We start from the raw sequence: 21982 nt of genomic DNA, 5'->3' as shown, positions 1-21982 counted from the left end.
AATTTAACCCTCAACCTTTAAACCAGGCTAGGCATATTTCAAAAGCCCAAATTCAGTCATTAATTTTTCTCATATTACATTTTCTCTTCCTATTAGAAGAGCTATTATTAATGACAGTCCTCAGATGGGCATATGCAGCCACATGAAGGGATATTCATATATTTATTGTTATTAAGAGAATACTCAGTCCATATTTAATTTCCCAGGTTGTTTAGTTGCTAAGTTATGTACAGCTCTTTTGCGACTCCATGGACTATAGCCCACCAGGCTCCTCTGTCCATGGGATTTCCCAGGCAAGAATATTGGAGTTGGTTGCCATTTCTTTCACCAGGGAATCTTCCCAACCAGAAATGAAACCCACATCTCCTGCTTGGCAGGTGGATTCTTTACCATGGAGCAACAAGAGAAGCCTGAATTTCTCAGGAGAAGACCTCAAATTACATTTGTTACATAAATATGTGTGCAATACTCATTTTAATGTCTTTTCCAGGTTTTTGTTTTCAAGTATAACTCGGTGAACTTAGCCCAAGAAATGTAAGTACACATTTTTGCAGGAGTCGGACAGGTAACAGGAATATGATGAAATGAATGGCCATGTCATTTCAGATGGGCTAGATTATATGTAGTTTTTCTACAAGTGGTAGTCATGCCAATTGCTGATTTTTTCCCAAAAGGACATGAAATTTTTTTTATGTGAAGTGTTCTGATTTTTAAAAATGATATTTTACAGCCAAAGGGAAAATAAAGCACTTTGAAGATGGGCTTCAGCTCAAGGGCTGCCTTCAGCTCAAGAGCTGCCTTTACTCACATCTTCCATACGTACATTGTCTAATGAAATCTTAAGATCTTTTTTGGTTGTCATTTGCAGAAGACCTCACAGGTCCCTCTTGTCTGCAGCAGATTTAATTTGAGATTAAATTCTATGTTAAGCTGGAGTTTGAGAGAAAGGAGATCTAATCTCTGAGCTTCTTAAGATATTTGATGGACTGTATAAGCTGCTGAAGGGCTTCCCAGGGGGCACAGTGGTAAAGAATCCACCTGCTGATACAGGAGACACAAGAGATGTGAGTTTGACCCCTGGGTTGGGAATATTCCCTGAAGCAGGAAATGGCAAGCCACTCCAATATTCTTACCTGGAAAATTCCAGGAACAGAAGAGCCTGGCAGGCTATAGTCCATGAAGTCACAAAGAATCAGACACAGCTGAGCAACTCAGCACAGACACGCATGCACACACACACACACACACACACACACACACACACACACACACAAGCTGCTAAAGATCCCAAAGAGCTTTCATCAGTCTGAGGATCATAGATGGAATTTCCCATTTGTGCCTACTACAAGAAACACACTGCTTCCAGCAATTTTTCATATGATGCTTGGTTCATTCATAGGTTTCAACTTCTGTTTCATGTTGTTTTATACCAAGAAATGTTCTGCTCTATAGATTTGTGTTTTTGATGATCATATTCTTATCTTTGAGACTGCTGAATATCAAGACTTGTCTACTGATGAAACATAATGAAAAACCTTTTATAAAGGGATACTATCACAGTCTATACTCTAAAATAAAAGTGTGAAAGTTCAAAGATTCTCTCAATCTTTTAATAAGAAAATATGATTATGAACTTTGCATTCACCTTCATTGATACCAATTATGGCAAAGAATACATACAACTTAAAACAGAGCTCAAAATATATTTCATATTAAACAGGCTAGTATAGACTTCTTATACATTTAAAATATAAAATATAATGCAAAACACAGAACATAGTAAATCTGTTATTTAATACCTGGTTAGACAGTATTTACGGTTTTCCTGGTGGATCAGGTGATAAAAAATCTGCCTGCAATGCAGGAGACCCAAGTTCAATCCCTGGGTCTGGAAGATCCCCTGGAAAAAGGAATGGCAACCCACTCCAGTATTCTTGCCTAGAGAATTCCATGGACAGAGGAGCTTGGTGGGTCCATGGCGTCACAAAGTGTAAGACACAACTGAGCAACTAAGCACTCACACACACAATCTAGATAGTATTTATTTTGTTAGGCATTGATATTTATGTCAAAAACATTTGTAATGCATACATGCTAAATAAACAAAAGAAAATGTGTGTTATTGGATCAAAACTATCCTTGGTAAGGAAACATGCTTTCACTTGAACAAAGATGTTTTATGATACTTCAGAGCTGAGTTAATGACTCATGAAATCCTTAAACCCTGAGACATTCTCCAGTGAGCAGTTTTGCTTAGTTTCACATCTCTTTTGTCACTGCAAGATACACGTGTACACAGCAAGATTGTGTGTGAGACAAAACACATAGGAGAGTCTTTTCACGCCACGTTGTATTAATGAAATCATAAGGTTTTTAAAACCAAGTTTTCAAATGATTGCTGTTAATTTCCAATTGCCTTTCCCATTGCCCATTTGCCTCATTTGTGACTCTGCTGCAAATTTGCCAGAATAAGAACAACTACAATAGGAACACTACAATAAAAAGAATTTTAATGGCCCAGCAGTAGGCTCAGTCAATTCTAGCAGGTATCTGGGCAATTTCAAATATAATCAGCGAATTGAAATGTAGGAAACGTTTTGTTCAGAAACTAGAAGATTACTTTTATTTATTATTAAATCAAAATGAACTCCTGATTTTTCCAACACATTCAGCTATGTATATATATTATTATTATTGGCCATATGGCACCTCAGATCATAGTTTCTCCATCAGGGACTGAACGTGTGTTCCCTTCAGTGGAAGCAAGGAGTCTTAACCACTGGACTGACAGGGAAGTACCATATTACGCTACGCTTTTAATAGCTGAATATATTTTACATATTATGAAGAGTAATTCTGATAAACATGATATTAACCTAATATCCATTTTTGTTACAAGTTACAAAGGTCAAGAAAATACATTGATTTGATTATTAAAACACTATAAACATTTGTGAAATATTTGAAGGTAATTTATCAATTAAAACTTGGTGGCGGCAACAGATACAATAAGAGACAAGTACAAATTATCATAAGGAGCACTGAACTGTGCCTCCTTTACCAGTAAACTCTTGTGCTTCAACTTGTTCTTCCATTTACCCTTTTAACTAGCATTTTCTTGATTAGACAGACACTCTGCTCAAGTGTGACGAGTCATTTAAAGCAACACTTCCTAAAATAAGATCTCTAGGGAAGGGAAAGATTTTTAAATTCATTTAGTGGCGATAAATACTTACGGTTGGAATATCTCAGTGGTTATTAGCATGTTAAGAGACGTGGAGAGAGCTGTTTAATGTTACTTAAATCAGTGTGTCTTAAATATTTGACCAAGGAAATCTAATTTTAAGTAACACTATTGGGCAGGAAAAGATTATCTCAGTGACTTTGGGTTGCTCAAATTCACAACATTCTCAACACTGCAGTAAGTCATATCTATGCCCCAACTGCTGATGCCAAAGAAGCTGAAGTTGACTGGCTTTGTAAAGATCTATAAGACCTACTAGAACTAATACCAAAAAAGATGTCCTTTTCATCTTAGGGGATTGGAATGCAAAAGTAGGAAGTCAAGACATACCTGTAGTAATAGGCAATTTTGGCCTTGAAGAACAAAATAAAGTGGTGTAAAGGTTAACAGAGATTTGTCAAGACAACACACTGGTCATAGCAAATCCTCTTTTACAACAATCAAAGAGATGGCTCTACACATGGACATCACCAAATGGTCAATACTGAAATCAGATTGATTATATTCTTTGCAGCCAAAGATAGAGAAGCTCTATACAGTCATCCACAACAAAACTTGGAGCTGACTGTGGCTCAGATAATGAATAATTTGAATAATAATGAATAATGATCATGTGGCTCCTTATTGCAAAATCCAGACTTAAATTGAAGAAAGTAGGGAAAACCTCTAGGCCATGCAGGTATGACCTAAATCAAATCCTTTATGATTATACAGTGGAGGTGATGAATAGATTCAAGGGATTAGATCTGGTAGAGTGCTTGAAGAATTACGTACAGAGTTTCATATCATTGTGCAGGAGGCAATGACCAAAACCAACTCAAAGAAAAAGAAATGCAAGAAGGCAAAGTGGTTGTGTGAGGAGGCTTTACAAATAGCTAAAGAAAGAAGAGAAGTGAAAGGCAAGGGAGAAAGGGAAAGATATACTCAACCAAATGCAGAGTTTCAGAGAATAGCAAGGAGAAACAAGAAGGCCTTCTCAAATGAACAATGAAAAGAACTAGAAGAAAACAATAGAATAGGAAAGACTAAGGACCTCTTCAAGAAAATTGGAGCTATCAAGGGAACATTTCCTGCAAGGATGGGCATGATAAAGGTCAAAAACTGTACGGACTTAACAGAAGCAGAAGAGATTAAGAAGAGGTGACAAGAACACACACAAGAACTATACCAAAAAAAAAAAAAAAGAAAGAAAGAAAATCTTAATGACCTGAGTAACCACAAAGGCATGGCCACTCACCTAGAACCACACATCCAGACGTACGAAGTCAAGTGAGCCTTAGGAAGGGTTACTACTATGAACAAAGCTAGTGGAGACGACGGAATTCCAGTTGAGCTGGAAAGTTCTAAAAGACTATGCTATTAAGGTGCTGCACTCAATATGTCAACAAATTTGGAAAATTTAGCAGTGACCACGGGACTAGAAAAGGTCAGTTTGCATTCCAATACCAAAGAAGGACAATGTCAAGGAATGCTCAAACTACCATATAATTGCACTCAGTTCATATACTAGCAAGGTTATACTCTAAATCCTTCAAGTTAGGCCTCAGCAGTACGTGAACCAAGAATCTCCAGATGTGTAAGTTGGGCTTAGAAAAGGCAGAGGAAGCAGAGATCAAATGCCAACATTTGTCGGATCATAGAGAAAGCAACGGAATTCCAGAACAGCATCTACATCTGCTTCATTGACTGTGCTAAAAGCCTTTGACTGTGTGGATCAAAACAAACTGTGGAAAATTCTTAAAGAGATGAGAATGCCAGATCACCTTATCTGTCTTCTGAGAAACCTGTACATTGTTCAAGAAGCAACAGTTAGAACTGGATATGGACCAACGACTAGTTCAAAACTGGGAAAGAAGTACGTCAAAGCTGTATATTGTCACCCTCCTTATTTAACTTCTATGCAGAGTACATAATGCAAAATGCCAGGCTGGATGAATCACATGCTAGAATCAAGATTGCTGGGAGAAATATCAATAACCTCAGATATGCAGATGATACCATGTTAGAGATATGTCAACAACTTCAGATACAGAGATGATACCACTTTTATGGCAGAAAGTGAAAAGGAACTAAAGAGCCTCTTGGTGAAAATGAAAGAGGAGAGTAAAAAAGCTGGCTTAAAACTCAGCATACAAAAAACAAAGATCATGGCATTCAGTCCCATAACTTCATGGCAAATAGATGGGGAAAAAATGCAAACAGTGAGAGATTTTATTTTATTGGGCTGCAAAATCACTGCAAATGGTGACTGCAGCCATGAAATGAAAAGATGCTTGCTCCTTGGAAGAAAAGTTATGACCAACCTAGACAGCATATTACAAAGCAGAGACATCCCTTTGCCAACAAAAGTCCATCAAGTCAAAGCTATGGCTTTTCCAGTAGTCATGTATGGATGTGGGAGTTGGACTATAAAGAAAGCTGAGCACCAAAGAATTGATGCTTTTGAACTGTTGTGTTGGAGAATACTCTTGAGAGTCCCTTGGACTGCAAGGAGATCAAACCAGTCAATCTTCAAGGAAATCAGTCCTGAATATTCATTGGAAGGACCGATGCTGAAGCTGAAACTCCAATATTTTGGCCACCTGATGTTAAGAACCGACTCATTGGAAAAGATCCTGATGCTGGGAAAGATTGAAGGCAAGAGGAGAAGGAGACGATAGAGGATGAGGTGGTTGGACGGCATCACCAACTCGAAGGACATGAGTTTGAGCAAACTCTGGGAGTTGGTGATAGGGAAGCCTGGCGTGCTGCAGCCCATGGGGTCGCAAAGAGTGAGACACAACTCAGTGACTAAACTGAACGGAAGGACAGAAAATAGAGAGGAACTAAAAAGCCTCTTGATGAAGGTAAAAGGAGAGCAAAAAAGCTAGCTTGAAACTCATCTTTCAAAAAACTAAGATCATGGCATCCAGCCCCATCACCTCATAGGAAATAGAAGGGGAAAAAGTGGAAGGTGTGACAGACTTCATTTTCTTGGGCTCCAAAATCACTGCAGATAGTGACAGCAGCCATGAAATTAAAAGATATTTGCTCCTTGGAAGGAAAGCTATGATAAACCTAGACAGCATATTAAAAAGCAGAAGCCATTTTGCTAACTAAGGTCTAGATATTCAAAGCTATGGTTTTTCCAGTAGTCTTGTATGGATGCAAGAGTTGGACCATAAAGAAGGCTAAGCACTGAAGAACTGACACTGCAGAAGACTCTTGAGAGTTCCTTGGACAGAGATCAAATCAGGCAATCCTAAAGTAAATCAGCCCTGAATGTTGATTGGAAGCACTGATGAAGATGAAGCTCCAATACTTTGGCCACCTGACACGAAGAGCCAACTCAGTAGAAAAGACCTTGTTGCTGGGCAAGATTGAAGGCCAAAGGAGAAGGAGTTGGCAGATGGTTACATGATGTTACATGGTTAGATAGCATCACCGACTCAATGAACATGAATTTGAGCAAACTCCAGGAGATAGTAAAGCACAGAGGAGCCTGGAATGCTGCAGTCCATGAGGTTACAAAGAGTTAGACAGGACTTAATGACTGAACAACAAAAAAATTGGGCAAGGAAAGATTAGCTCATGGATTTAGGTTGCTCAAATTCACAACATTCTCAAGAGAGAACTGTCTTCAGGACTGGCCATTGGTTCACTCATGAGAAATAATCTCTGAGCCCTTGGATTATTCAACATGATGAATGGTGTATGCCTGAAGCCTTGAACCATCCTGTACAAGTTTGATCAGACATATTCATCCTAACACTGATTTATGATGTAGGCCTGTCTTGCCCTTATGAAACTAGAATCTGAGCAATGAGGTCACCCACCTGAGCACTGTACTGCATGCCCATGTGCATGGATTCCAATAAAAACCCTAGATGTCAAGGCTTGAGTTAGCTTCTCTGGTTGGTAACATTGCACACATGTTGTCACACATCATTCCTGGAAGATTAAGTGTGTCTTTGGCTCCACTGAGAGGAAACGCTTAGAACCTTGCATCTGGTTTCTCCTGGACTTTGCCCTATGTGCCTGCTGTAAGTTTAATGTCTGTACCCCTCTTCCCTAACCAGATTCATACACTGAAATCGTAATGCCAATATGATGATACTAGGAGGTCAGACCTTTTGAAGTGACCGGGCTGTTAGGGCAGAGCCCTTACAAAAGAAGCCCTACAGAGATTCTGTACCCCTCCCATGTGAGAATACAAAGAGATCTCTGCATCCAAAACAGGGCCCTCCTTCTCCCATGCTGATCTTGCACTTCCAGCCTGTCAAGTTGTCAGAAGTAATTTCTGTTGTATAAAAGCCACCTAGTCTTTACCACTTTGTTACAGCCACCCAGATGGATTAAGACAGTGCCTTTTACCTTTGCTGATTTTAATCTATATCCTTTAGTTGTAATAAATTACAACCATAAATATAACTACTTTTCTAAATCCTTTGAGTTGTTCTGGAAATTTATCAAACCTAAAAGATGGTCTTCAAACCCCTGATACACCTATTCATGGATATTGCACAGGAAAAAAATTGTAGGGGTGGGAATGTTGAAGCCATTTGCAACTAATTGATCTTCTAAAACAATTTTTAAAGATAATAATGTTAATATTGAGTCCTTTCTGATGCAAACTTAGGAGAAAAAAAAAAAACTATCAAATGGTCTTGACAAGCAGGCAGTCAATGATAACTCTGACTCTGGCTTGTGGATAGTCCATTTATCAAATTGAAAGAGAGAGATCTAACCTTGAGTGTGTGAGCATTTGCACATGACATATACTCACACAGATATACACACAACAGATATTCTTTCAACACATGTGATTTTTGCCATTTGGTGAACAAAAACTTATATACCAAAATGAAGCCTTTTATGTTTGATATCTGAATTACTGTTATTTTGAGTTGACTGGTAAGATGGCAAATCGTTCTTGTTAAATTATACTAATTCCTCTCATTTAGCATCTGATCTGAAGACAAACACAATCCCAGGAAATATGTCCCCATTGCTTGATATATACTGTTAAAATGGTAACTGAGGTATGTCAGATTTATTACAAACAAAAGAGTAAGTCAATTTTTTGACTGTTCACACAGTGGTTGAACAATCAGGAAAATCTTTTATCATTCAAACATGGAATAGGTAGGCCGCTCAACTGCATTAACTCTTTTATTGGCCATTCTCTGGGATAAAAAGAACATTGGTGATGAAACCAGATAAGAACTAAAAGAACCAATACAGTGGAATGTTAGACCGTTATGGGCACTGAGCGAACTGCACAGAAGAATAAAAAATGGAAAAGGAAATTAGACTTTTCACTAGTGGAAAAAAATGACTTGGCAACTCTGGGATATGTTACAACAAGCTCCTGAATAAAATAAATAGGAAGTATTTTTCAGGCTGTGGGGATTGAATGAATGCAATCAATCTTCCTTGTGTGGTAACGGCATTACTCCAACCCACAAGCTCCCTCTAGTGAATTAAAATCTCACAGCGACTCAACCGATAAAAAGTAGGCATGTGCAGTGGCCACTTAAATAGGATGAGATCCTGCACATAACCAGTCAAACCTACAAATAACGCTGCATTTTCTTACAAGCTTCGCCTGCAGTAAACCATTTCAAGCTACATTTTTCCTTATTTCCTATGTTAATTATATTAAACATATATATATATGCTTAATGTCCCTACTTTGACCATAAGAACATTGCATTATTTTTAATGTTAAAAAGCTAACCTCATGTTTGCTTGGATTTGTATAGTACAGTTATCTGTATCTCTGGAAAGTTGGCCTTAGTTAAGCATGGTATAAATATTATGAGGTTTATTTAATAGACCCAACACAAGTGACTGACTTTTGGGACACCTCTGCATCATTTCCACTCAACAAATGTATATTAGGCAAATAGTGCATACAAAGTAGTCCATTATGCCAAAAAGATGAGCTATAAATTTCACTGGCTCCCAATAAAGTAGTAATCTTGCCATAAAGGAGTAATACATATCATTATAATTAAAGACAAAATGTGTAAGAAAATCACAGAAAAAAATTGCATTTCTAGAAACAAAATCATAAGCATTTACAATAATCCATCTTCTTGCTGCTGAAAAAGAAGACATATCTGAGTCAGTGGGCTATAGGCTTTGAGTTGAGCAGTGCAATGGAATATTTCCTAAATAGGAGAAATCCATGGAGGTCAAGTTGTTGAATGAAAAGGTATGAAAGAAGATATCTAGATGCAAAAATAGGGGAGCAGAGGGAAGGTAAGGGTTACTTGAGAGGGGCAGGTGGTGAGGGAGCATGAAAAATGATGGAGAAAGGGAAAAAGTGGGGGAAATAAGAATGACTTAGGCATTTTGCATAAAATAAGGAGCTAGAAAAGAGTATCTAAAGAGTATTTTAAAGATGTTTTGCTATGAAACTTCAATCACACTTCTGATTAATATTCACTAAACCTCTCTATTCTTCTTCAACAGAGTTGTTGGGTATTTTTAACTTATTTTATATTCATTTATTATGCCATATGTAATAGCTACTCAATAACTGTTTACTGAATTGAATTTTCTTTGTACCCAAAGTCATGAAAAACAGTTCAATTCTAAATTTCTTGTGCTTAGCCTAGAAATAAAGATAGGAAAATATATTGGGGTGGTGTTCTTTGTTCAGTGAGGCACTTGGTGGATTTTTAATATTGACTGGGTCAGCAGTTAACCTGGTAAATAAGAATACTTGTGGGGTATTAGAAGATGGTAGCCAGCTGGAAGCCACGTTCAAAATCACTTGGGCTACTTACTATATATGATATATGTGTGCCAACCCAGGATTAACCATTTACTCAAGACTGATTCAGAGCAGAGGATTTGGAAGAATTTCTAGAAAGTTTTCTATATCAGGGATAAACAACTATTTTTTTCATCCCTAGAATCTCAGGTGTCTTCCTGGTGGTCCTGTCCAAGAACAGTACAATTTTAGCAATGGTGTGCTAGTAAGCCAGTTCTTTAAAAAAAGAATAAAGGAAGAAATTAATAGTAAACAAACCATCTGAGCCACCAGGAAAGCCCAAGAATACTGGAGTGGGTAGCCATTCCCTTCTCCAGGGGATCTTCCCAACCCAGGGATCGAACCTGGGTCTCCTGCATTACAGGCAGATTCTTTACCATCTAAGCCACCATGGAAGCCGAATAAACAGCAAATGTAAATAAACGTCCTGATTTGTGGACTTTGCCAATTTCTGTGGTATAAATATTTCCACTCTGGCTAATTTCAAGTTATGATTGGCTTAACAACCACTCGCAGTCACAAACTAGCTCGAACCCACAACAAAAGTTAATCCCTGATGCTCAGAGTTGGTGAGAGGTGCCCAAGCTGACTTGGAGCTCAGGTCTGAAGCCTCAGACAAAGCCTATGACTTTTCTTCACTGTGGTCCAACTTCTGTGACCCAACTCCTTCGTGGGTGAAAGTCCTGGCCATGAGGACAATTACCTTGGCAAATACATTTTGCCATGACCAAGACAGACGTTTAGACAAAGCAATAAGCAGAAGGCAAACATCTATGGTCTGTTTACCACTGTCTTCAGATACTTTACAAATTTCTTAACTTCTCTGGTCATGTCATGGTGTACAAAACCAAAATAATGCTCTGTGGAAATTATGAAGTGGGCACATTAAGCTAGACTTAAAAAATAGCACCTTCAATCAGAAGATGTATTACGGTTTAATATCTGTAAAACCAAACTGCACACAGATATTGAAATCAAACTTATGGCTACCAAAGGGGAAATGTTTGGGTGAGGGATAAATCAAGAGGTTGGGATCAACACACCCTGTGTGAGTATGTGCTCAGTCATGTCCAACTCTTTCTGACCCCGTGAACTCTAGCCCACCAAACTCCTCTGTCCATGGGGTTTTCCAGGCAAGAACACAGGAGGGAGTTGCCATTTCCTTTTCCAGGGGATCTCCCCCAACGTAGGGATCGAACCAGTGTCTCTTGAGTCTCCTGCATTGGCAGGAGAATTCTTTACCCCGGAGCTACCAGGGCAGCCCAACCTACGCACACTAATATATATAAAATAGATATCCAACAAAGACCTACTGTAAAGCACAGGGAATCCTATCAATATTCTGTAATAATCTATATGGGAAAAAAAATCTGAAAAAGAATGAATATCTGTGTATATGTATATACATATGTGTATATATGTATATATATATATATTACTGAATAACTTTGTTGTATGCCTGAAGCTAACAACACTATAAATCAACTTTACTCCAATGAAATTTTTAAACGTAATAATAAAATGTATAGACACATTCTAGCAGCAGTTCTATGTCATAAGTGTCGGAGGATCATGGTTCCTTCAACCCAAGCTCCTACATCCCAAGACATCCATTAAGAAAATAAAGCCATGCCTTTCAGAGGAAGAAACAAAACAAAAACCTGTGAAGAAGTTAGAATGCCTCAAATGGGGGATGAACTAGACATTCTCTCTGTCTTATCAGATAAAAAGATTTGAGGGACAGAAAGTTTTCTGAGGGCTGCAGGGAGGACTGGAGAGCTTGGGGGCTCATGGCACAGCTCAAGTGCAGGATCAGACATTTCAGTGGAAAGACGTCTTGGCTCTCCTCTTCCCAGTCCTTCTCATCTTCTCCCCCTTCAGCTGTGAACAGTGAGAAAAATGACTGGAAACAATATGCCACTTTACAGCATTTTACACTGAAGCTCTTTCTTCTTTGCCTGTGACTTGTGAATGACTGAGAATCATTTTACTGAAGAGTTTCTCAGAGAACAGGACTTTTATCTTACCTAACAGTGCCAGAATGAGCAGCCGGCAAACAGTCGGCACCTTGCTTCCAGCCGCCACTCAGACTTTAGAATTGTTAACAGGGTCCCTGAGCTGAGCAGTCGCTGCCTCTCCAGCGTGTCTGCTACTGGCTGCACATACATGAGGTGGAAACACTTCATAGATAAGCCCCTTGCTTCTCTTTCATTCCACCTTTAGCTGGTCAGACAAAAATATCAGGAGCTTTTAGCATCAAAATGAGAGCCTCTTCTGAAAGCTTGATTCTCCCTGGGGTTGGAAGACAGGGGAAAATAAAAAGTACTGCGATTTACCCTCTTACATAATGAAGTGCAGAGACAGAAGAAAGGGGTGGAATGGAGAGCTACCAGGGGTAATCTCAGCCACGGAAACTCATTCATTTGCACGAATGTTTTAACTGCTGATTCACACTTGATAGCAAAATGTCAGCCATTTACAGCTTAATCAGGTCTTTTTAACCCTTCCCTGCCAAAAGAGGCATCGTGGTGAGAAATTAGAGCATAGAAGAGAATGTAGAATGAGCAGTAGAGTCAACCCTATAAGAAAAGGTCAGTTAGGATCTTTTAGGATCTTCTCTTTTAGAGAAGAAAATGTGAAAGTATTATGTCAGATGCTATAGTAACATTTGATGTCTTCAGCAACCAAGGATAAAGATTTTCCCTAGAGAGTTTTCTTGCTTAGGTAACTAGAAAGCATAAGTTCCTTTTAAGTTCACCTTCACAAAATTCACTTGTTTTGATTAAGATGTGTTGATGCTCTTTGCTTATTTTAAGTGTATGGCATTTCCTAATGGGTCTCACATAGAAAATATGAGGAGATTCAAAAAACATAATTTATTAAAACGTAAAAAGACAAGATTTCTGGAATCCCATTTAAAATGCTAAAATGACAGGTAAAATTTTAAAAATCAAATAGTAAAAAAGTAAAGTATATAACCGTAGACATCAAAAAAAGATATTTAATTTAATTAAGCTGAATTAGATAACTTGAGAACTTCTTTAATCTATTGCATGTGTGTATATGTATGGGTATACATTAAATTTATAAATAGACCCTTATATTCAGTTCCATAGGAAGCTACAATTAAGCTTTTAGAAAAAATAAGTAAATAAATAAATTGGCCATTTTAGTGGAGGGAGGAAACAGAAATATTATCCAACTGTTTAGAATAGGATCCTAAATTTAAGAAAGAAATTTTTTTTACATATATTAAGGCTTATCTTCTATATTAATGAAAACAAATGTAGCCCTGGCTCCTTTTTTCTTGTGTACAGAAGATGCTTATTTTCCAAAATCATGAAGATATATACACAAGGACACTTCCCATAGATACAAGCTCTTAAATACAATTTACCATAAGTTAAATGAAGGTTTTTAAGAGTTCACATCTTTCTCACAATAAACCTAGGTCCCAATGGACTGGTGTGGCAACTGATAGAGGCAAGAGAGGGGTGGACACAGATAATTAGGCTTCCCTGGTGGCTCAGACGGTAAAGAATCAGCCTGCAATGCAGGAGATCCAGGTTCTATCCCTGGGTTGGGAAGATCCCCTGGAGCAGGGAATGACTACTCACTCCAGTATTCTTGCCTGGAGAATTCCATGGACAGCGGAGACTGGTGGGCTACAGTCCATGGGTTTGCAAAGAGCCAGTTATGACTGAGCAACTCATAATAATTAAAGCAAAAAGGAGTCAAGGTAAAGTGAGTGGCACCAACATCACAGTTTTACATAGAGGCAGAAATGAGCTGTACAACATTCAGCCAGTCTTTTTGTATCTTTTTTTTTTTTTTCCCCAGCAGGAACAGACATGTCATCACTATGCTTATTATATAGATATATTTTTGTAATATATAAAACATGGAAAAATTTAAGAAAACCTGAAAATGACTACTTCTGAACTAGTCACATTAATACCTAAGTTATTTGTATGGAGATGCATTCTTCTTTAATTAAAAAAATAATTCATCAGAAAACTGTTTCATGGTGGATTGTCTCAGATTCTGGGGAAACAGAAGTAAAAAATAAACAATCATTGCTTATAGTCTCAGGGAGGAAATATTATGCTCTAATTTTTATAATAGACACATGAATGAAGTGTCACAGGAGACCAGAGGAGGAAAAAATTAACTCTGAAGGCAAAGATTAAAAAATACTTCATGTGCAGGAAAGATTCCATTAGTGACTCACATACTCCAAAACTCTGGATGAGTATCAGGAAATTGCTAAGTGAAAATCACTCCTGTTGTACTCTACTTCCAGTAACAGCAGAGAAAGTGACCACCAGACAGATGCAAATGCAAAAAATAAGTATAAAACTCTCATGTAAGATTCAAACAAAACAAAACAGCAGACAGAGCCTGGTGAAGAATGTAGAAGACAGTAAGAGGGGCAGTGAATAAGTTTCACTTTTTCTCAACCTTTGGGAAGATGAAGAAAAGTGTTGCTATTTGGTTAACCAGAAATTGGAAACGAAAGAATCCATGACTAATATAACGATTGGGGAAATAATGGAACGGAAAGAACCAGAAATGGAATCCCCAAATTCTATCTACCCATATTTCTGACTGACCTTAAATAACATATCCATGGAACAGACTGAAAATAATACAGATAAAGCCAAAAGATCTGAGTAGAGACCAGCTCTAATTCCCAAGGCTTTTGTAGTTGAAATCCAACCAAGACAATTCCCTGCTAAAACAATGGATACAACATTCATCAGAGAAAATGATAAACTTAGAATCTCCACATCTTAACACTCATAATTCCCAGAACACAATCTAAAATTGTCTGGCATATAAAGAACCATGAAAATAGAAACTGTGTTTAAAAGAAAAGAAAATCAACTGAAACTAGCCTGGAAATGACCCAGGGCTTGGAACCACCAAGCAGGAATTTTAAAATGTATGAAACTTTCCACAGTTAAGTACAATTATACATGCTCACTGCAAATAAAAAATTTTAAAAAGAAAATAAAAGAATACAAAATAATTTCAGAGAAAAATAAAAGGTTATAAAGAAAAAACAAGATCAAAATATAAGCTGCCTACAAGAGACACACTTCAAGTATAAAGATGTAGATAGATTGAAAGTAAATGGATAGATAGACAAAGAAAACAGTATATATAAGAAGAAAGAAGTGGCTATATTAATTTCAGATAAAATAGATTTTAAGATATAAAGTATATAGTAGAAATAAGAGGGACATATACTAATGAAGAATAGATAAGTTAAGAGGACATAACAATTATATATGTAATATGTATCAAATAAAATAAACTAATAGAACTTAAAAATAAAAATAAATAATTCTACAATTATAGTTGAAGATATTACTATCATTCCTTCAGCAATTGATGAAACAAGGATACAAGTTCAACAAAAATTTGAAAAATGTTATCAACTACTTTTACTTGAGAAATATTTATAAAACACCAAAAACTTACAAACCTTGTATCTTTACAGGGCACACACTGTGTTTACCGAGAAAGACCATATGTTATACCATAAAACAAATCTTCATAAATAGTAAAAGATATAAATAATTCAGAATACATTTTTGACCAACTGGTTTTATACTAGAAATTAACAATAAGAAAGCAAGAGAAACACCAAATATATAAAAATCAAAAAGCGCAATTTCAATAACATAAAAATGATAAGAAATTACAAGTTTATCTATAATCTAGAGAAGAATTACAAGAGAAGTTAGAAAATATTTTGAACAGCTGTCCAGTGTGTATGGTCAGTCCACTCGAGATGTTCTCTTCCTTTCTATACATCTCAGGCTTGACCAGTACCCACTTCACCAACTCTCTCCTTACAGGTCTGATTCTCCACATACTTGCCCCAGGCCCCAGCTAGTGGTTGTTCTTATCAAAGGGGCAGTGAGTGGAATGCAGTTCTGCCTATTTCCCTGGTAACCAATGAGCTAATGTGAACTCAATTCCCCCTATGGCTGGCAATCTCCTCTTCTCCCCAGAAACAAAGGCTGCTGCAATGCTCTGCCTACCCTCTGCCACACATGGTGGGATGTCACTCCAGGATTTTGCTTCAAGCATATAAGATCCCCATTCAGTAAACCACTGATGATGCTGTTCTGAGCTCTTTCTTTGGTCTTGAAGCTAAGCAAGAACCGGGCTTTTTGGCTTATGGGGTACAGCCCAATACAGTGTACCAAAATTTCAGGGATGAAGTTAATGCAGTACCTGAGAAAATTTTATAGCTTTAATTGTTAGTATTAGAAAAGGAAGAAATATCTAACTCCAACCTGCTGAATTTCCATTTTAAGAAACTAGTGAAAAAAAAAAAAGAGTAAAAACAAATTACTCCAGAGAATGGGGATAAAAAGAAAAAAAAAAAAACTATAAGAACATAAATCAATGAAATAGAAAGAGAAGAAATAATAGAAAAGTTATAAAAATCCAAAAGCTTGTTTTTGAAAATATTTTCTTTTTAAATATTAAAAAAACTGATCCAAGGCAGAAAAATACAATTATCAAATTAGGAATGAAATAAGGGACATCACTACAGATCATGCAGGTGTTACAGGGATAAGGAAACACTATGAATAACTTTATGTCAATAAATGTGACAATCCAGATTAAATAGACAAATTCACCAGAGAAAATTAAAGTTTTGTTTAAAACTAAAGCTACCAACTGAATTAAATTATAAATTATAAATAAAGGACTTTTCCCACTGCAGAATTTGGGGAGGGAGTGACACAAAACCAACCTCACTCTGAAATTTTGGTGTCATCAGCTTCACCCTCAAATTTGATTATTGCTAGAAAGACTCACCGGAGAAGGCAATGGCACCCCACTCCAGTACTCTTGCCTGGGAAACCCCGTGGATGGAGGAGCCTGGTAGGCTGCAGTCCATGGGGTCGCGAAGAGTCGGACACGACTGAGCGACTTCACTTTCACTTTTCACTTCCATGCACTGGAGAAGGAAATGGCAACCCACTCCAGTGTTCTCGCCTGGAGAATCCCAGGGACGGGGGAGCCTGCTGGGCTGCCGTCTATGGGGTCACACAGAGTCGGACACGACTGACGTGACTTAGCAGCAGCAGCAGCAGAAAGACTCACAGAGCTCACTGAAGCTGTTATATTTAAGATTATGACATACTGTATTGAAAGGATATAGATGAAGTCATCCAAAGGGAGAGACCAACAGGACAGAATACAGAAAATTCCCAAAAGCAAGGCTTCAGATTTTCCTCTGCCAGTCATAGGCAATGCTAATTTTTCCCAGCAGCAACGTACATTGATATACATGGAGTATTACCATCCAGGGAAGCTCACCTGAGCCTTGCGAATCCAATTTTATTGAGCTCAGTTCACTCAGATAGATGTGGTTGACCACACAAGTGGTCATGTGGCTGACCTTTACTATACCACTTATAGAGCTGGAGCTGTTACCATGTAACACAATGCCTCACCATAAATTTCACTGTTAGAATGTCTGGTGTGACCCAAGACTCCCAGGTAAACAATGGTGCTCTTATCAGGCAGGACATTCCAAAGTTTAAAGATCACTTCCCAGGAGACAAGATCAAAGGCCAGACCTTTGGATAAGGCAAATCCTTTACTACACACCCATGAAGAAACTCCAGATCCAGATATCCTCCTTAGTGAATTCCACCAAACACTTAAGGAAGAAATAATATTAATGCTACAAAAAACTTTTTCAGAAAATATTTACTATGCCATTTTATGAGGACAATAGAACTCTGATAATAAAATGAAACAAAGATATCAGTTTTGAATATAGACACAAAAATTCTTAACAATGTACTAGAAAATTAAATCCATCAAGACATAGAGGCTAATACATAATAACCAAGTGGGCTGTATCCCAGGAATTCGGTATTGTTCAACATCTGAAAAACCAATCAGTGTTAACTATGCAGAATAAAGGAGAAAGCCATATGATCATTGAAATAGATGACCAAAAAAAACCCAAAATCATTTGACATAATTTGACATCCATTCATGGGGGCGGGGGACAAGCAAACTAAAAATAGAAGAAAACTTCCTTAATCTAAGTAAAAAGGTATAAAAGAAACATAAATGAAAATGTGTAAGAAACATACACATTCCTCAACAGTGAATGGACCCATGCAATAAGGTAGGGAAAAGAAAGGAAAGGGAGAAATAAAACTGACTTTATTTTCAGAGGGCATAATAGTTTGAAGATAAAATCCTAAGAAATCTAGAAAAAAATATTTTAGAAATGAGTAAACTTAGTAAGGCTGAAGGATACAGAAATCTATATAAAAATAAAAACTAAAAATAAATTATGTGTCTGAATACTAGCAATAAAAAATTTGAAAATGAAATTTTAAAAATATCTCCACTTACCATGGTATTGAAAAAAATAACAAAAGATATTCAATTCATGTACATTGAAAATTGCCTAACACTGCAAAAGGAAATTTTAATAGACCTAAGATAGTGGAGAAGTAAACCAATTTGTAAATAGCAAGGGTTGAATTAAAACAAGTGATTTTTGGCAAAAATGGCAACAGGGGAAAAAAGTCTTTTCAAGAAATAGTGCTGGAACAAATGAATATCTGCATGAAAAAAATAAATGTCAACTCTTTCCTCATATAGGGAACAGAATGAATCATACATGATAAAACTATCAAATATATAACAGAAAATATGTAGAAGGAATATATAGCAAATAAATAGCAGCCCAAAAATCTTTGTAATATTGGGCTAGAGCTGTATTTCATAAATCGGAAACAAAAAGCACAATCCAAAAAGGTGAAATTAATAATGATGATAATGATAACCACACGATGAAAACCGTTTGCTTTTTGACAAAAATGCAGTCAAGAAAACCTAAAAGGGAAACCACAGAATGGCGAAAAGATTTGCAAAGCATTTATCTGTCGAAGACTTACAATGTCAAGAATTTGTGAAAAATAAATAAATAAGATTTTTAAAGCTTTTAAAACTGAATTAAAAAAAAAAACAGCCAATCAAAATTGATCAAATGATTAGTGCAAACAGTTCACAACAGAAGATAAATGAATGACAAGAAACATGAAAAGACAGTGTTGCTACTCATCAACTCATCAAGGTGAAGCATACACATACATTCAATGGAATATTGTCTATACAGTCTATGGAATTCTCCAGGCCAGAATACTGGAGTGGGTAGCCACTCCCTCCTCCAGGGGATCTTCCCAACTCAGGGATCAAACCCAGGTCTCCCACATTGCAGGCGGATACTCTGCCAGCTGAGCCACCAGAGAAGCCCAATGGGATAGTACTCAGTCATAAAGAATGAGAAAGTCCTGCCCTTTGTGACAACATAAAAACGGCCCTTAAGATATAGTACTAAGTGAAATGTCAGACAAAGATAAATGTTGTATATCTCACTTAAATGTGAAATCCAGAACAAACAAAAACAGGCAAACAAAAAAAAAAACATTAAAAAGAGAGATCAGAGATCAGATTTGTGCTTACCAGAAGTGGAGAGTGGGAAAGGGGGAATTAAATAAAGGTGGTCAAAAGCTAGTTGTAAGATAAATAAGTACTAGAGATCCAATGTACAATCTGATGATTATTTTAACATTATTTTACATGTTTTCTTGTAATAAGACAAGAAAATTGTTAAGAGAGTAAATCCTAAGAGTTCTCATCGTGAGGAAAAAAAACTTGTGTTTTCATTTCTTTGTAACTATGTGAATCAATGAATGCTAACTAAATTTATTCTGGTAATCATTTCACATAATATATGCAAGTCAAACCATTACCCTGTACACCTTAAACCTATACAGTGATGTATGTCAGTTAAACCTTAATACATTAGAAAATAAATAAATAACCTAGAAACTACAATGAAACACCATTATACACTCGTATGGTTAAAATTCAAATCAAAAGATATGAGAGAAATTAGAATTCTCATATCTTGCTGGTGGGATTGCAAAACAGTATAGCCACATTGGAAAACAATATTGAAATCTTTTATGAGGTTAAACTTCCATACTTATATTTATTATACGACCCAGCAATCTGACTCAAAAGTATTCACCCAAAGAAAATGGCAGCATAATTTCACAGGAATACTTCCATGTGTTTGTTCAAAGAGGTTAGATATATGAATGAATCTCAAAAACATTATGGAAATTCAAAGAAATCAAACTCAAGTTACAAAATATTGTATGATTCCAAGATATGAAATTTTAGGAAAGGCAGAAAGCAGATCAGAGGTTTCCTATTCTCACAGGTCAGGGGAGACAACAGCCTGCAAAACACAAAGGAAGACTAGGGATACTAAAACTTTCTACATCTTGATTGTGATGGTGGTCACATGATCGTATACAATTACCAAACACCATCAAATGTGTATTTAAAAACCGCACATTTTGTTGTATGGAAATTATGACTTAATAATGATAAGAAATGGATTTCCCAGGTGGCTCAGTGGTAAAGAATCTGCCTGCCAATGCAAGAGACGTGGGAGAAGCAGGTTCAACCCCTGGGAGATCCCTTGAAATAGAAAATGGAATCCACCCCAGGATTCTCACCTAGAAAATCCCATGGACAGAGGAGCCTGGCGGGTTACAGTCCATGGGGTCGCAAAGAGTCAAACATGACTGAGCACACACACATGCAATGATAAAAATAATAAATTCTGCCAACTGTCTAAAAGATGATTATACTCTTAGTGTCTGCCAATGTATACCTACTGTTCTTTTTCACAGAGTCAAGACCCCAGCTTGGATAGCCAGCCATGGGACCACACTGCAGCTGGATGAAGAGAGGAACTTTCTAAGGCAAAGCCTCCTATCCTTTATGTTTTAAATTTTAGTCTGAGGGCAATTTCCATAGATGTAGCCCACAGATCTGTGTTGAACTCTTATTTTTAGTTACTCTATGGGTCCAAATTATCCTCATGATTCCTTTCTCCAACAAAGCAACCACCAGGTTGAGGGAAAAAAAAAAAAGACATATCATTAGTGAATTTGATTATTTGTTTCAGATAAATGTAATTCTCCAATGCAGTTATTTCCCATGCATTTTTAATCTGTGGATCCTTGCTTCTGTCCTTTTTATAGAGAGCTCTTAGTTAACTATTGCTGAAATTGGACTCTCAAAGGCGGCTCTGACTGAAACAGCAACACTTCAATTAAATGAACAATCAAATTCAAAATGTTATTTGAATAATTTGTGTTCTTAAATTAAGCACGTGGATTTTTTTCTTTCCAAGTAGGCTGTAAATTACATTTTCCACTACATTGACAGTAAACGGGTAATTAATATCTCAACTTTTCTTTCTCAATGTTGATTTAAAAAATAAAATTAAAAATAAGCACAGAACATAAATCAGCACAGCTACCCCAGATTAGATGTGATTGCCCATCTCCTGTTTATCTTACTTTTTCTGGAATGTGTTCATCCGTTTTGGAGAGTTGCCTGACCAAAGAGAGCATGTTACACATGAGACAAAAGTTAATATCATCAGAGAGGTGGCAACTGAAACTTGAGTAGCATAATAAAATCTATTAAATGATTATTAGATTTTTTCTACTCCAAATACATAAATAATTGTCACATCAATAGGGTACCTCATATTTAATATGTTATTTCCATTGTCACTCACTTAACCATTAAGAGAAGATAATTTACTGAGAAACTAAAAGTTTCATCTTTAGGTTATACTTTCTACAGGTTCCATTATTTTGATAGAGGGAACCACGAAATGTTATTTTCAAATAGTCCTAGGAGGATTTTGTGTGTTCCAGGAAGTGTTGCAAATGCTTTAAACATACTAATTTGTTTAAGTTTCACATGAATCCTAGAAGGATGTTATTTTTATCATTTCTATTTAATAGACACTAAGTCTATGAAAAAAAAAAGGGGCAGCTGTTTGTCCAGGCTCCTGGGAAGTGGCAGAGCTGGAAGTTGGGCGG

The 21982-nt window shown here is 36.8% G+C and overlaps 1 long non-coding RNA gene across 1 annotated transcript in view; it reads right to left on the bottom strand.

The window, feature by feature from the left end:
- Positions 1 to 19298, bottom strand: part of LOC145528897 (uncharacterized) — an 84650-nt gene extending 65352 nt beyond the window's left edge. Inside the window, exon 1 of the long non-coding RNA XR_014070774.1 lies at positions 16851 to 19298. This is a non-coding gene — a long non-coding RNA (uncharacterized LOC145528897). The remainder of the gene's footprint in view (positions 1 to 16850) is intronic.
- Positions 19299 to 21982: the final 2684 nt, after the last annotated feature.

This window comes from Giraffa tippelskirchi, chromosome 12 (assembly GCF_054371585.1).
Source record: "Giraffa tippelskirchi isolate mGirTip1 chromosome 12, T2T-mGirTip1v1.2.pri, whole genome shotgun sequence".
Taxonomy (NCBI): domain Eukaryota; kingdom Metazoa; phylum Chordata; class Mammalia; order Artiodactyla; family Giraffidae; genus Giraffa; species Giraffa tippelskirchi.
The sequence above is the reverse complement of the archived record's forward strand: the minus strand, read 5'-3'. Positions and strand labels throughout refer to the sequence as shown.